The sequence below is a fragment of the Myotis daubentonii genome, chromosome 14, assembly GCF_963259705.1.
Source record: "Myotis daubentonii chromosome 14, mMyoDau2.1, whole genome shotgun sequence".
Classification (NCBI taxonomy): domain Eukaryota; kingdom Metazoa; phylum Chordata; class Mammalia; order Chiroptera; family Vespertilionidae; genus Myotis; species Myotis daubentonii.
In genome coordinates, this window is record NC_081853.1 from 40556877 (window position 1) to 40572376 (window position 15500).

Genomic DNA, 15500 nt, shown 5'->3' on the forward strand with positions numbered 1-15500 from the left:
GGGGGTGGAGCAAAGTTCAGGAGGAACTATATAAAGGCAGAGTTCACCTCAAATATACAAGGAACTTCCTAACAATTTGAGGATACCAAAGATGCAATGGGCTACACCTCATAAAGAAGTGAGCCACCTACTTCCAGAGGTACTCAGGCCTTAGCTGGAAGACAATTTGGCAGAGATGTTGCAATGGGAATATAAGCTTCAGGTGGGTAGAAGGTGAACCCAAGCAACAATAACCTTGAACATTTATGATTCTGCAAATTATATCTATTGAATGAAATGGAATTTTCTCTCAGGGGCATTGTTGGCTATCAGACATTACAGTTCCTAGGGCCAGCCTACAGTTCTTAGGCACTAGGTGCCCGGCCCACCTAGTATTTTCTAAATATTTAAGTTAACTACCAACACTTTAAACTTTTGGAAAATTCATGTAAAACTTTTATTTTATAGCCTCTCTTGAAAAAAAACTAGATCTGTATTAGCTGGAGCTAGAGAGACTACACCCTTTATTAGCACAGGGCTCATGTTCTCCCAATTTCCAGCTCACCTCATTTATTTACACTGCCTCTCTTTCTCTTACTTATATTTCAATTTACAAGCCTTGTGTTAATCAAAGTTAATATTACTCTTTACTCTGACGACCACAGCATTATCCTCTTTCTCCATCAGACTGATGTAAACTCCATCTACCACAATCACACACTTTTAACAAGTATGGCAAAAACAAGAAGAAACAATAATGAGGTATAGAATAACACTTATTGAATGCTCATTCTATGCTACTAAGCAATGTACTGAAGCTGTGTTATACAGTATTAGTCACTATAGATAAGGCTTCCACTGAAGCAAAAAAAAATAATTCCCAATCTCAATGGCTTAACACAGAAAAGTTCATCTCTTGTATACATTTCACATCTAATAGAGATCAGCAAGGTATACAGTTGCTCAAGTACATACACTGACCAAGGCTTGTGGTTTCTTTTCTTTCTTTCTTTTTTAATATTCTAAAAATTTAGTAGACTTCTTTCTAGTTGATTCCCCAAAATTTCATGGACTGACATCTTCACCCATTGGTCTTTGTGAAGCATATTTTCAGAAAATATTTTACTTTCTAGCCTTTCCCGTTGAACTATACGTTCATTAAAATATTATCTGCTTTTCCACCTATGGCAAATGAGAGCACTGCCAAACATTCTGCCATGACATAATATGGATTGCCATTCTGCTGGCCTCTAAGATCCCTATTCTTATTGTCTTTTGCCGAACCATTAAGCCAATACTAAATATTTTATGTTTTTATTATAATAGCACCCTTTCTATAATACCTACATTATTTACAATAGCCTAAGCCTGTGGTAGGCAAACTGCGGCTCACAGGCTACATGTGACTCTTTGGCCCCTTGAGTGTGGCTCTTCCACAAAATACCATGTGCAGGCGCATGCACAGTGCGATTGAAACTTTGTGGCCCATGCGCATAAGTCAGTTTTCGGCCTGGGCGAGTCTATTTTGAAGAAGTACTGTTGATATTTGGCTCTGTTGACTAATGAGTTTGCCGACCACTGGCCTAAGCTTATGCTGCAGTAACAAGCCATCCAAATCCTCAGTGGCTTGACATTACAAAAGTTTATTTCTCATTAATGCCACCTATCTATATAAAAGGCTAACATGCAAAGTGTTTGGGAGTTTGACCAAGAGACCAGGAGATTGACCACTCACTATGACATGCGCTGACCACCAGGGGGCAGCGCTGAACATGGCAGGCAACCAGCGGCAGCGGTGGCGTGCTGAGGGAACAAGGGAAGGAGGAGGCAGGGAGGCGGGGAACCTGATCGGCCCTGATCACAGGCCAGGTCTAGGGACCCTTCCTGTGCACAAATTTCATGCACTGCGCCTCTAGTCTAATTATAATAGCTGAAGCTCTGTTCCACCCAGTCACGCAGGAACCCAGGCTGACTGAAGCGCTATCATCTTGTAGCTATGCTATCAGAAATATGCTACCTTCTCAGCTATCACAGCAGGGAAAGAAAGAGATGAGTAAACCATTTCAACTTTCTAATGCTTTGTTCCAGAAGTGGCACACAATACCTTCACATTTCATTGGCTAGAACCAGATACATAACCCACCAAACTTCAAGGGTTGTTATAAATGTATGAGAGTGGATAGAAAGTTTGCTGAGTTCCAGGCTCTGCCTCAATATCCCAATTAATTCTCTTTTTTTTTAATGTATACTTTATTGATTTTCACAGAGAGGAAGAGAGAGGGATAGAGAGCTAGAAACATCGTCAGTTTCCTCCTGCACACCCCCCACTGGGGATGTGCCTGCAACCAAGGTACATGCCCTTGATCGGAATCGAACCTGTGACCCTTCATTCCGTAGGCCGATGCTCTATCCACTGAGCCAAACCAGTTAGGGCCCAATTAATTCTTACTACAATTCTCTGAGTTGCGTATTAGAAGATGCAGGAATAAGATTCTAAAATTATAGTACTACATGGAGAAATTGGAACCTGAACATCTGATTTATATCTTTTAGATACTTTTAAATTTATTCATTTACCAAAATGTCTTGATATCCTACACAGAAGTCCAACTTTTCCACCACAGTGTTATTTTACACAACTTATACTTCAGTCTTACAGACTTTTATTAATGTTAGAGATTTTTTTAAAATCCTGAACCTCAGCTTATTTATTCATGATTGAAGAAAGTAGGCTGAAATTCCTAATGCTCCATCTTCCTCAGATACTTGTGATTCAATTTTCAGGCCAACATGAATATGATTTAAAACTCAGATGTCAACCCTCCAACTACACTGCTCCATTATCCACAGAACTGTGATGACTGGGGTGATGTCATAAGAAAGATGATTAGTGTTATCCACACTTCTTTGTATTCACTGGAAATCTTTGAAATGTTTTATTTCTCCTTTTTTTCTAGGTTAGGCTATTGATATTACTTCCAAGCGGGATTGCCAAGATAAGAAACATTCAATTTCCCTTGCTTCAACCCATTTTAAAATTGAATATAAGAAGAGAAAGCAAAGGATTGTTTTCTCCCAAGGATATTTTTCTCCCAAGGCCTCACCTACAAACTGGTGAGGTCTTTGGTGGAGAGGGTGTGGATGGCATCAGGTATTTGGGTAACAGGTGTATATCACAACGGAAATATTTAGTCCCCTCCCTGTTGCCTATTCATTTCATCTCTAATCAATAAACATCAGCCCTTTGTTTTAATTTAAATGAAAGTCAGCAGGTCATCAATAGATTGAGGATAACTAGGACTAATAATTGTCTGGCTTCATTTGGAAAATTGATGGACTGTACCCACCAGAGGCTTGTGGGCACAGGAGAGTGCTGAAGAATGTTAGGAGAAAGAAGTCTGGAGAAGTAGGACAGGTCTAATGGGCATCTGCATGTGGGAAGGCTTCTCGGCTTTCATATGATTGAAGAAGGAAACCAATAACTAAAGGCTTTGTCCAGTAATGAAACCTGAGCTGTAGGATGAAAGGGCAGGTCTGAGTCTGAATGAGCCCAGAGGCATAAACAAGCACTTCTCAGGACCCCGTCCAACAAAGAGAAGCACAAAATCCAAAAGGAGAGCAAGGCATTCTACTCCAGTGATCCATTGCTGCATAACAAACCATCCTAAACGGAGGGGTGTAAGGCAGTTGTCATTTTTTCACATCTCATGATTCTGAGAGCCAGAAACTCAGACAGGGCAGCTATGAGAATGGCTCACCTTTGCTCACAATGTCTGGATCCTGTGCTGGGACAGCAATGGAAGGGATGGGGTTGTTTCAGACAGTTGGGCACTGGGATTATCTTGAGACTTCTTCCTCACAGGCCTGACTTGAATGACTCAAAATCTGGACATAGCAGGACTACTGACTAAAGCACACACGTGGTTTCTCCATGAAGCCTGGCAACTGGGTTCCAAGAGACCGCATCCCATGAGGAAACACCTGGGACAAAATGTTCCATGAAAGTACGTGGCCTTTTGTGAGCTAATCTCAAAGGCCACATAACATCATTTCTGCCATACTCTAGTGGTCAAAGCAATGATTGATCAGCCAAGATTCTGGGTGAAGAGACACACTGAACTTCTTGATTGAAGGAAGATCAAAGAATCTGGAGCTATCTCTTAAAACCATAACACATTCTTCCCCACTTTGGCTTTACTATCTCACTGGACCTCACAGTGGCAAACACATATTTGTTTTTGATATGGTGGCCCGTTTGTAATCACCTATGAGATACCCACTTGGGACATCTAAAGCCAGAAGAACTAGCTAATTCTTAATAATATAGTTCCACTTGTAAGCACAGGATGCAGAAATCTGGACAGCGGGTAGGAGGAACATGGCTTATACTTAAGAATGGTCAGATATCGCTTCTCGGCCTTTTGGCTAAGATCAAGTGAAGAATGGTCAGATAAAACAGGGCAACCAATGAGGAAATCCACAAGAACTATAAAAGACAGAAACTAAACCACCCCTTACTGCAATGCTACCCAATTCTGGATGGCTGCAGATTGCAAACTAGATGAGCTATTTTGTCCTGTTGAAATAAGAAAACAAGCTGTGCTTTTCAAGCCAACTCTTTAAGACAACCTTGAGTCTTCAATAAAGAACTGCATAATGCTCTTCAAAATGCCAGCCACGAACGCTCATGGAAATGCAGGCTTCATGAGTAGGAGAAGAGAGGACTTCACATTCGAAACTGGCTTTTCAGCCACACACACACTCCCTCACATCTTTAAAAATAAAACAAATCACACAAAATTTATGTCTATGCATCCTGAAAACTCAGAGGGAATTTGAGCCAGAAGGGAGGAAATTAACCTCTTTCCACAAAGGATAAATATCTGCCCCATTATTTACGGAGAATGCAAATCATCCTAGCAGCAGTCTATTGGCACTGGCTGTTATTTACCTAATTAAATGGCTACACACGCCTCAGAATGCCATGTCTCCTGCCAGCTGACCCTATTCCCACGACCTTCCCTCCACAGAGTTCAGGAGAACATGACACTTGAGAAAGACATAGCGCTTTAACTGAGAGGGAAATACGGATTTGTACATAAAGGGGGTTAGGTGGTGAGAGCTTTTTGATTAGTTTATGTCATCAAAGCCTCTATGACCACTGTGCATGAAAAACGTATGCCGTCCTGTTTTTTAAAAAAAAAAAAATTCAGAGGACAGTTGACCTCATCGTTTTTTTATTATCACACAGCTAAATTTCGCATGCAACTTGTATCACTGTTTATGCTGGGTTGTTGTTTTGTTGTTTTTTAATTACAGAGCTCAGCATGTTCTACACTTGGTTTTGTCACTAAAATCTCGACTCTTGAGCAATGTTGAATCTCCTGAGTTTTCTTTGGGCACTAGAGTTAAGAGCCCATGATAGAGAATATGTAGGTGAAATCGTAATGAGAAGTTTCATGCTGGATTATCTCACCTACCCTCAGAGCCGAAAGCTAATGGGTCCATGCTGAAGTCTATTATAAATGAACCTTCACAACCTCTCTCTTCTTTTTCCCCAAGACCTCCTCCTCAGTCCTTTTTTATGGCTATAACCAGGGATTTTAAAAACATTTTCATTGAATTTTATTAACTATAAAGGGGAATACATTTTTACATATGTAATATAGAATATTTCCAACATTCTCATGCCCCCTTTTAGTCGATTGAATCGTGATAGATTAGTTTTGCCTGTTCATGAACTTCTTATAAGTGCAATCAGTCTACAGTTTGTATACTATTGCTTCTTTCACTTGTCATTGTGATTGTAAAATTCATCTGTGTTGTTTTATATTCCATTGTATAAGTATATAACAGCTTATCTGGAGATATTCTACTGCTGCAGATCCATTCTACTGGTGATAACGTCTTGGGTCTTTTCCCCCTATTTGTTATCCTAGCCAGATATCAATCAGCTCTATCCTGAAAGGAGACAGTCAGATGCTTCTAGAAGCTATGAGATTCCTATCGCTTCTCGGCCTTTTGGCTAAGATCAAGTGTAGTAGAAGCTATGAGATTCCAGGTTCCTCGAGGTGACTAGATGAAGGAGATACACTCAAGCATTTGAAGTCCTACCCTGGAGGAGATTGTAGGTTCTTTAAAATCTTCTAAGTGAAACAACCAAAAAACAGTAGCAATAGCATTTCCTTGCTAATGCTGATCCTTTTCAAAGTTTAACTTATATGTTCAACTAATTGATTTTTTAGCACCTACTGTATGCCAGGTATTTTTTAGATCCTAGGAATGAGTCAACAGAATACACTACGCAAAAGAGGTACCATTATGCAAAACAAGTTTCTAGCTTTATTGCATCTTGCTCTAAACTCTCATTATATGGTACGGTGGTAGAGGAAAGAATGAAGAACTTTAGGGAGAAAGATGATCCTACCTCACAGTATTCTTAATACTACAATGTAAATATCATTATCACCCTCCTAATTTTGCAGACCTGTAAACTTAAGATTCAGAAAACTTAAGTAACTTTTCAAAGCTATCAAATTCTAGCTAGAACTATAATTTTGGTCAAGACAAACTCACTCCAAAGCCCATCTCTCAGTCATAACACTAAGCTATTACAGACAGAATAACTAGAATCTGTTGAAAAGCCTATTTGCCATGTCTGGTGTTAAATATCTTAAAATAATTTCAATGCTAACAACACCATACTGATAAATTAATATAGAAACATTCTAGATATTTTCCTCCTCACCTATGATATTCATTGCGGAATTTATTTATCAGATTCTCTCTTTAGCCTCTGTAAAATGTTCAGAATGTGAGATTAGATGATTTGCCCTTTTACCATTTGATCCCTAGCAACATCTATCTATAGCCATCAGTGTAAGTAAAGATGTGTCAAACCATCAGTGCTATGAGCAGACTTGACTTTTGCTCAGAAAATATAAAGTATCCATTACAGAGCCAACACTTTATGATTATAAAGATTCTTGAAGATAAATAAGTTAATAATACTATGATATCTCCTCCATGATGTCTTCTATTATTAAATCTAAACATTACCTTACCTTTCTCTTTAAAAATTCCAATTTAGAATGCTTTCTGATTAAAATTTCCTATTGGCTTCATTAACTTGCATTTGCTATTTCAATGTAATCTACCAAATTATATACCATTTAGGGTCAGATGAGACATCCCAGACTATGAAATCTAATGGCCTGATGCTATAGATGGAGAAGTTTAGTGCCACAAAGTTTCCTATGTGTCCAGCATCCCCCAGTGTGTTGATGACAAAGCCAGGACTGTGTCTGGCCCTGGTCTCTGACTCCTAGCACAGTGATGACATTTTCCCACCCTTCTTTATGTGTTAGCTGTACTAGCATCTTAACATTCTCCCTCTCCAATAAAGTTTAGAAACTCAGACTACAGTTATCTCCACAACCCTTCATAAAGCCATAAAGTAATCTATGTAAACAAATTTTCACACACTTTAGAGTTCAGTAAACTCTTTCAGATCTGGTTCAAACAGGGTTGCACTGACTCCCGGAGACAGAATGAGTCATTCTGTCATCATGTTCCCAGAGAGTTGTGCTCATTTCTCAACTATAATAGTGACCACATTGTATTCTAACTTGTCTGTTCAAACATTGCTTTTGCTGCAAGGCTGTGAGATCATCAAGGCAAAGATGGTACCTTAATCCACCTCATGAGTCCCAGCCCCTTGCATAGAATATACCCTCAGAAAAAGTCCTTATGAATGAATGTGTTTTTGGAATCAATCAGTTATTAGAGATCACTTTGCTCCTGAGCTCAAAGAAATGGAACAATTGAAAAGAACACCTTTGTTTAAGTAAAGCAGTGGTTCTCAACCTTCCCAATGCCGCGACCCTTTAATACAGTTCCTCATGTTGTGGTGACCCCCAATTTCATTGTTACAAATTGAACATAATTAAAGCATAGTAATTCATCACAAAAACAATATGTAATTATATATGTGCTTTCTTTCCAATGGTCTTAGGCGACCCCTGTGAAAGGGTTGTTCGACCCCCAAAGGGGTCGCAACCCCCAGGTTGAGAACCGCTGAAGTAAAGCAAAGTAGACAGTAGAAGGGATTATTCTGGGAGGGAGAAGGGAGGTGATTGTATCAATCTGGACCCAATTAGGAAGTCAGGAGACAGTAATTAAGCAGAATTTTAATATAAAGAATTACTAAACTCTAACAGGAGATGTAATTACTAAACTCCTACAAAGATGTAGAGAACTCTAAAGGATACCCTTGAAAAAAAGGAAGACTGTCCAAGGAAAGATGAACTTGAAACAAGGGTCCCCTCCCCAGGCTGAAGCTCAGACCTCATGGAAGAAGGTGAGGTGAAAAATGTCACTGTCTTGCCTGGGCCATGGCTGAGCCAGAGTTGCTGGGCAAGCATCGGCCACCCTCCTGGGCATCGGAGAGCTATGGCTGGCAAGTGGCCTGCAGAGGAAGTCGGGTGCTGCTGCAGGTACAAGGCCTGGAGGGCATGGTGTCCACACCAGGAGTGCCACAGGAAGCCAACCTCGGGGGCAGGAGTTGGCAGAAACAGTCAGAGTGCCACTGTGGGCACAGGGCATGGGACATGCCATATACATGTCAGGACGGCCAGAGCAAGGTGGTCCCTGGGCCCAGGCTGGGGCTGCACATTTGCTCAGGGACTGCCACTTGGGTGCACAGCTGGGGCAGAGCACCCCTGACATCCCCTCATACTGGAACCCCTGCCTGAGGGCGGCAGGAGTAGGAGAAAACAAACACAGCCGCCAGAACCACCAAGAGCCCCTTCCCACCGCGGTGACCTTCTAGCTCACTCCACTGACCCAACCTCGCATCACACCCCTGAGACACAGCAGTGCTGGGAAAGTCTAGTCTAGGATCACACCGAGATCCAACACCCAACAAAGGAAAGATCTTTGGACCTAAGTCACAGCGTCTTCTCGCCTTCAGTTTGCTCAGGTGCACAATGAGGACAGTAACCCCATCTATCTCATGGTGTAAATATAAAAACCTGGAACACATGGAACAATGACACACATGTGGTGGCCGGAGAACAGCGCCTGGTACATAATAATAATTCCATAAATGTTTGCTCTTATCCCTTTCACTGCTGGGAAAAGCAGGACTGGAATCAGACCCCCAGGGTGCACCTAGTCCGGCTCTTAGGGACCCAGGTCTATGGAGCAGGCACTGCCCCAGGGCCTGACTTTCTGCGCTGTCACGTGGACCCTGTCCCACTTTTTTTAGACATTATCCGTCGACCTTATTTCCATGGTCTGCTTAACAGTCTGAAAGAGCAGCTGTAGACCACTTACCTGGTCAGCGGCCTGCGCGGGGCGGCGGGGACCAGGCCCCAGGGTGGCTGTGCGCCCAGCCGCCTGCAGGGCCACGCTGGGCAGGGAGGCACCTGCGCCCTCAGGTTGCGTAGCAGTGAGCTGGGAATTCCTGACGCCCTGCAATTCCTCCCTGGGCACAGCCTTTTCAGCAGCGGCCCGCCCTGCCCTTTCAGGGTCTCCGTGGGAGTGGAGATTGGGGGGAGGGACCGACCTCCCACGAGAGTTCGCGGGGTGGTGCCGCACATGCGCAGGACCTCCCGGGCCAGCGTCCGGCGCCTGAACCCCTGCGTGAGCTCCCTTGGGGTTGCACAGAAGGGTTGCACGGGAGGGTATCGCCCCCAGAGCACAGAGCAGAGTCTGAGTTACGCAGAGTGGTGGTAGGCAGGTTTGCATAAGCCACCTGTGCGAGGCGGGCGGCCTGCGGGCCCTGGGATCAGGAGCCACCAGAGCTGTGGCCCCCAGGAGTGAGGGAGCCAGCACTGGGAGCTCGCTGGCCGGTATCCCTGCAGGATGTAACACCGACATCAGCAGGGCTTTCAAGGGCAACAACGACATGAGCTGCCCGCAGAAGCTTCTCCCGGGTTCTCTTCAGATTGATGATGTCGATGCCATCACTTGGCCATTTGGAGGTCAACGTGGGTGCCACCTACGTGGGTGCTTGCTGCAAGGAACTTGAGGACATCCTCCTCCTTCCTCTGCAGGACATCACGGGCTCTGGACACCGTGACAATGTCCCTTTAAGTTGCCTAAGGCAGGAAACCAGAGCAATGCCGCACGGGCCCCTCTCTGGGCTGTGCGAACAGGTTCTTGCCGCTTTTAACATCCCATTTTTCCGTCTCTCAGGTCCGAGAGCCCCGCCTTCTGCTCCACACCAGGAAAACCCACTTTGGAGTATAATACCCTGAGCCTGGCTCCCCAGAGCATAACCTGGAAGACAACTGTAAGGTGAGTTGGCTGCGCTGAGAGATGTGGAAGACGTTTACAAGACAAAAGTAGCAATCCAACAGGACAGTTTTTCCAAGTCTGTGCTTTTAGAAAATCTTCCTCGGGCAGGTTTTGAGATACTTCTGCGGGGATTTTTTTCAGAGCCCACTCGATTAGAAGCAATGGCAAAAACTAGAAACCAGCCTATTTATGCTGACAGATTATGACTTCTTATTGGGGGGGAGGGGGTGGCATGAAAAGGGTCCCAAAATATAGGGCACAGAGAAAGTAGGTTTTGAAGACACCTGTGAGGGGAACGGGGGTCCATCTAGGAAGACTGAGAAGAGCAGTGCTTCTCAAACTGTGAGGTGCATATGGGTCCCCTGGAGGTCTGGGTACCATGCAGGTTCTGACTCAGCAGGTGCGGGGTGGGGCCTGAGAGTCTGCATTTCTAGATACGGCTGTTCCACAGACCACGCTCTGAGTAGTGCGAGCAGGCAGTCCAGATGTCCAGGGGCCTCTATGCCTTTGGGGTATGAGGCAAAAGACAGCTTTCTAACTTAAATTTTTTGCTTGGAGTCAAGAAAGTCATTGCAGAAGCCTGCTTTCCAAATTATCATCTAGAACAGTGGTTCTCAACCTTCCTAATGCCGCGACCCTTTAATACAGTTCCTCATGTTGTGGTGACCCCCAACCATAAAATTATTTTCGTTGCTACTTCATAACTGTAGTTTTGCTACTGTTATGAATCGTAATGTAAATATCTGATATGCAGGATGTATTTTCATTGTTACAAATTGAACATAATTAAAGCATAGTAATTAATCACAAAAACAATATATAATTATATATATGTTTTCCGATGGCCTTAGGCGACCCCTGTGAAAGGGTCGTTTGACCCCCAAAGGGGTCGCGACCCACAGGTTGAGAACCACTGATCTAGAAGAAATGAGCTTCAGAAATGCCACATTTTAAAATAACGTCAAAAACACAGTAATTAAATTCACAAAACAGGTCAGAAATCACTTTAAAAGATCATCAGATTATACCAGGGGTTCCGCAAATCAAGGGATCCTTAGTGGCTTTGTCATCTTTTCACAGTGTCCTAGCCCAAAAGAAATAACCAACTGTTCTATTTACTAAGCATCACGCTCGGTAAGATTTTTCGTTTTTTTTCCTAACAACTTAGTCACCCTTTGAAAAAGTAATACACATACACTGAAAGGAAGTATGTTTTTGCTTCATCCTAAAATAAGCACAAGTGCTTACTAATTGGGATGTGTGTGTTTACTGGGCACTGCACAACTTCTCAAACTCTAATCAGATTGGACACTGCTGCCCCATCCCCCATTCCACTTTGCTTTTCATGTAGTAATTGCTATTTATGGCAGCAGTTGTAAAAAAAAAAAAATAAACCTTTGCAAATATATGATACCACTGAGAGGAATGTAGTGCCATTGTATTAAAGAAACCCTAAACTATCTTGGGATAGTAGCTTATGTGATATGCTATGAAAATTGAATACAGTGGGGCCTTGACTTACGAGTTTAATTCGTTCCATGACGGAGCTCGTAACTCAAATTACTCCTATGTCAAATCAGTTTTCACCATTACAATGAATTGAATGCTGGGCTGATGTTGTGGCATTCACTGTGACGTTAGCTGCGCCAACTAGCAGTGGGGTATCTGAAGCTGGCTCGTAACCTGAATTTTAGCTCGCAACTCAAAGCAAAAAATCGGCCGAGAGACGGCTCGTATCTCGAAAAACTCGTTAGTCAGGACACTCGTAAGTCAAGGCCCCACTGTATCGCTATACTTCCCTCAAAAACTGAACATGTTTGGAGGCACCCTAAGGTAACTTGGCTCAGTTTGGGAAGTACAGTGACATAACCTTTACAAGTCCTAAACGTGACCAAAGGCAAAGTAAGAATTCCAAAAAAAAAAAGATAGAAACTTTTGCAAGGGATACCTACAAACAGTGCAACAAAATTTCCCTGAGATGTTAAAGATAAATCAATTCTTCTCTGGCTTGTTAGAACAAAAGCATACCCTTCCTAAGTTAAGATTAGGATTCTTAAAGCAAAATGTTAATCACCTTTTGAAGGAAAGTTATCTTCCTTATATTTTCCTAGTACCAATACATTATTTTCCCATCATAAAAATTACTTAGCATGTAATTATTATTGTTCTTTTATTTTTCTTACATTCACCTTCTATTGCCTTGACAGTTGATTTTAAATTAAACGTAAGGAGCAATTTTGAACATTCAAGCTTCACACACACACACACACAAGGAAACTTGATTGATTCAAAGTTTTACTCTATGTACCTACAATTTCCCAGTAGTCCTATTTCTCAATCAGAATTTGAATAATCTTTACAACTTGTATTCCCCCAAACTCAAATTTAATGACTCGGTAGGTTCAGAAAGAGAAATAACAGCTGCAGCTCATCCTGCTTGCTATTCAGTAATGACAATGTTATACCACATTAGCAATTGTGACATTAATAAAAAGGAGCCCATAGGATTAACTAAAGACAGCTGACTTTAGTCAAATGTAGGTCAGGCTTTGTTTGCTCAGAAGCTGGTAATAAATTCCCAGGTAAGTGCTCTCATGTGTCACACATATATGTCAGGAGCATAATTTCAGCCCCACTAAATGATTCACATTTTTAAGTTTCTATAAGCCATTTTTGAATTATTGTTAAGCATTTAATTCCACTGCCAGGCCTATGGGCTCCTTAAAATTATTAACTTATGTGACATTACAGCATGTTTTTCCTTTAGGCACCACTTAAGAACACCTTGGAGAATTTCGAGTTCACCTTCCAGATACTGAATTCTTACTAAAAGAGGCTCAGGGGTCACCCCTAATTTATAGCATAATTATGGGGGAAACGGTGTTGATGGCTAAGCTAGCCATCTGTAATCGCAAAGTCCACATTTTCACAGGAAATGTCATTGTAAGCCTAACGTGTATATTGCATTCTTAATCAAGTCTTGTGGTCTGCTTTCTACAAATCAGAAGTCCAGAACTACACAAACCTAAAATGTATTTTAAAATCATAAACACTTTGGAAACGGTTTAGCAGTTTCTTAAAATGTTAGTCATATCCTTGCCATATGATCCAGCCATTGCACCCTGAGGTGTTTGTCTGAGAAATGGAACCATATGTCCATAAAAAACTATGTACAAAAATATTCATAGCAGCCCTATTCATAATGACTCAGAACTGGAAACAACCCAAGCTAACTGGATAATGGCTAAACAAATAATGGTATGTTTATATACCAGAATAGTACTCAGTATTAGAAATGAAGAAACTAGAGATCTATGCAACAATCATGAATGAATTTCTAAAACACTGTTTAGTGAAAGAACATTATGTACAAAACAGTGAATGTTGCATGATTCCATTTATGTCAAATTTGAAGATAACAAGAGATTTTTTTCATGACATGTTGTTGGGTCAAATGAAGTTTATGGGTTAGGTACAAGGACAATTAGGAAATTGAGTGACCATACCTGCATCATCCTAGATTTCTAGTGGCAGATCAAAGGGTTCTATAGTCAGTTTATTTAACATTTTTATCAATTATTTTCCTGAATACCTAAGGGCATAGCCATCAACTTCATGTAGACCAAACGTGTATGTTGGGCAAGAGATGAGAATCTAAACTATCTTGACAGGCTACAGCAGTTGTTTAGCTCTAATAAGGTGAAACTTTACAAGGACAGCTATTAAGTAGCTGAATTGTGTCTAAAACACCGCTCTCCAAGTACAGGATGCCACACCAACAGGACATTAGGAAAAGCAGCTTTGGGGTTATAATTAATAAGTTTAGTATCAACTAACAATGAAATCTAACTCTTAAAGAAGTTAGCATGACCTTGGGTTGCATCAAGAAAGATATAAACTTTAATACAAAGAAGGTGAAAATCATGTACTATTCTCCATAATAGGCTTACATTAAAATATTGCATTAAGTTTTTAGTGAGATGCTTGTGTGGGAGGGGAAATGAGTAAAACTAGATCAGAGAAGGAAAAAAAGGTATGTTCTGATCTATGGTTTTCTTAAGGACAGGGACCATGTCTGAATCATTTCAACATCATCGGCAACTATCTTGATTCCTGACATGACCATAATTATTATTTAAAAGTAAATGTTTATATATCGATAAAACTCAGATTGATGGCTTAGGCTTTTTAGTCTAGAGAAGAGAGGACTGAAGGGGTAATGCAAAGAGGATAGGGAAGATGTGCCTATAGTAACTGTGGCAGGTTATAGACAGCTGCAAAATCTTTGTCCATTTCCTCCACAAGAAGTGTTACAGTTCCCAACCCTGTACCTGGTCTGAATCTGTGACCCTACTCTGACCAAGAGAATATAGGGAAAGTGATACAGTACCAGTTCCCAGTTTTTAAGAAAACTGACAGCTTCCTTTTCCTCTCTCTTAGAACCCAGCCACCTTGTTATAAGGGATTTCAAGCAGCTAAAAAGGCAGGCCCACATGCAGCAGAATGGAGGCTCCCAGCCAACAGTTCCAGCCGAACTCCCTGCCAGCCCATGTAAGTGAACCATTTGGAAGTGTATCCTTTCCTCATCAAGCTACCCCGGCTAACACCTCATGGAGCAAAAATGAGCTTTCTCCCACTGAGTTTTGCCAAATTGCAAGATCATTAGCAAAAATATTATTGTTATGATGCTGGGCCAGAGTGTTGGGGTGGTTTGCTATACAGCAATAGAAAAATGAAACAGTAAACTTCTTCAAATATATGAAGAGCTATCATATACATGGCCCCATGGGCTAGAATTAGAACCAATATGCATAATTTGGAAAGACTCACCGAGAGGCGGGCTGGAGCCGCGAAGATAAGACTGGGCAGGGACATCTAGAAGAAGAGAGTGCCAGTGTTGTGGCACTCATCTGGCATGAGGACTGGCCTCGAGGAAACAAGCCAAGAATCTAGATTAGAATCCTCAAAGGTACATGGCCAGCTTAGCCTCAATTTTGGATGGCATCATTTCCAAGGGTTCCATCTGCACTGGCAGATGTGGGCATCATAGTGCCAGGGGAGGACCATTCCAGTCAAACCCCAGCCATTCAATTGCTGGGGATAGAGGGACAGGAAAAGTCTGGAAGGTTGTCAAGACACCACTTACGATAAGATTCAGGGTTGGCTATCAATCCCAGAGGGCTCCTATAGTGACCACCCAAAACCAGCAAGAAGGAAAG

General features: G+C 41.9%; 1 non-coding gene across 1 annotated transcript; it reads left to right on the forward strand.

Annotated features, from left to right (window-relative positions):
• The first annotated feature begins 5984 nt into the window (after positions 1-5984).
• Positions 5985-6184, forward strand: LOC132215964 (U2 spliceosomal RNA). Its single transcript, XR_009448655.1, has one exon. It is a non-coding gene; the product is annotated as a U2 spliceosomal RNA (small nuclear RNA).
• The last annotated feature ends 9316 nt before the right edge of the window (positions 6185-15500 follow it).